Here is a 2,214-nt window from a genome sequence, read left to right as displayed (position 1 = left end):
AAAAAAAAAAAAAAAAAAAAGAAGGATCCTCTTCCACTCCAGCCTCCCCACATTTAACCAAACTTCCAGCCGAAGAAGCTCTGAGCAAGAACCATTCCACGAGGTACGGGATTCTGATGAGTCTCTCTTGAGTGTCTGAGTATCTGATTATAATCACCGATAATCTGATTGTTCTTCTTCTTCTTCTTCTTCTTGTTGCAAAGGACTTAACTTATCTGCATTGCCCTCCCCATTCATATACTGCCTGCAATAGGACTAGTTGATGCCCGGCGTCCCGATCTATTGGAAAGGCAGCACCGCCACAGATCGGGCGCCGCCACAAGTTCGCAACTCCGCTCCGTATCTTTTCCACGTCCATAATTCCGAACCTCTCGGGGCTGTTCCCCCTTATTCTTGATTGGATTTCAGGGGACCCCCTTCAAAGGACCCTCCACATCAAAGTGGGCTCAACAATAGTCAATCGAAAGCAACAAGTCAAGTCCATGTTAATTTAATTTTGCTACTAGCAAGAATAACCGAGGAATCCCGATGCGTACCCTCGACGAGCCCTAAGACGTCGCCCTAACCGAATTGGGTAGTATACTGGCCGAGTGACCGTACGGCGATAAGTGACCCAGCAGGGCCAGCACTCACCACTCGCCAACATCACCGATTACTGTGACACCGCCTGCATTGCATTGAAGTCCCAAGAAAACTCAGGAATATCATCTCCAGAAAGTCCAAGCCTACCAAGGTCCAGCGTCTGGCGGCACAAAACTGCCGGAACAATGTGGATGCCTACTCGTCACTGATTGCCGGTCACACGTGTCAGTACAAAACTACGGAGTACTTCTGGTTATCATCTCCGCCAACATGACCCCCAAATCAGTATCTCAACAACCACGATGAAGCAACAATACTCTAGCGAAAATGGCTGTCGTCGAGAATACTCAGATTACCTCCTTCCACCCTCCTGCTCAAGTAGTTAAGGTGAAACACCGTCAGGCCACCGCTACGCAATGCGCGGAGATCTGATCAACCCCGTCGCAGTCGATCGCAGGGCTCCATCTTCCATCTCAACACCCAATGACGGCGGCGAGAACATAAGCTTTGAAGCTGACCAGTCGCAAGTACCGATCTAGCGCATTCGGTTTCGAATCCCACGTCATGGCTATACTACTGGACTTGGTAGTTACCTCTGTGAAAGCTGGACAGTATCATGGACAGTACATACTCGTACATAGTAATCACCTCCGGTCATCTCCCAGGCGGGACCCGAATTGAACCACAATCGCAACATGAAAATCGCATGTCGCATAACGGAATTCCCTCGGAAATCAAGCCCTAGGAAAACGCGATTAGATGGGAGAACACTAAAGCACGTTCCCAACCTTCTCTTTTCCTCCTCCCGTTCACTCAATGGACTACGTACCAGCCACAGCCCGCCCCTCCCTCCCCGACCCATGATTACCGTACTTTCAGTTCCTCAATAGATGTGCGGTGCTGCCCAGTACAATAGGATAGATCACCACCAAATCATGTGGAAGATAATGAACACAACAACAACCAAACCAACCCATCACACCACCACCTAACCTACTACAGAGTACGGATACACACAACCAGACTTTCAATCAAAACCACCCCCATCATGCAATAACACAGGCCGTGTAAGTTTCACAGTACTATGTACAGTACAGTAGGCACTCTTGACATTCTGTTTAATATGTATACATACCCACACCACCCACCCAAGAAAAAAAGAGATCGACTTGGGAGACTCCACTCCACTTCGCTCCCCAAAGTTCGCCACCAAAGATCAGCTTGACGACGGGCGGGCCTTGCCTTCCAGTTTTCTTTTCAGCCCTGAACTTTCCCCTCCTCAGCCCCGACCCTCCTGAGATACTTGGTGTAGCACGATGTTCCAGTTCCAACCCACGGTTCCCCGAGTCCATCCCAATCTCACCCGATAATTCCTGCCTGTACTGTACCGCACTGCAGTGCAGTGCACTGCACCGCACCGCACCCGGTCTGAATTAACCTATTAACCTACCAATCCATTTCTCCAATTGAAGTAAAGACAGAAAACTCACGATATTCTGATATACGAGCAAGACTTAAAACAAGAAGGCAAAAGCGACCAAAAAAGAAGCAAAAGAAAAAGAAAAAAAAAAAAAAAAAAAAAAGAAAAACTACGAAGGGATGATGACACAAACCCCCCCCCCCCTCCTCAAA

The sequence above is a fragment of the Aspergillus japonicus genome (genome assembly GCF_003184785.1).
Source record: "Aspergillus japonicus CBS 114.51 unplaced genomic scaffold BO86scaffold_69, whole genome shotgun sequence".
NCBI lineage: Eukaryota > Fungi > Ascomycota > Eurotiomycetes > Eurotiales > Aspergillaceae > Aspergillus > Aspergillus japonicus.
Note: the sequence above shows the minus strand (reverse complement) of the source record.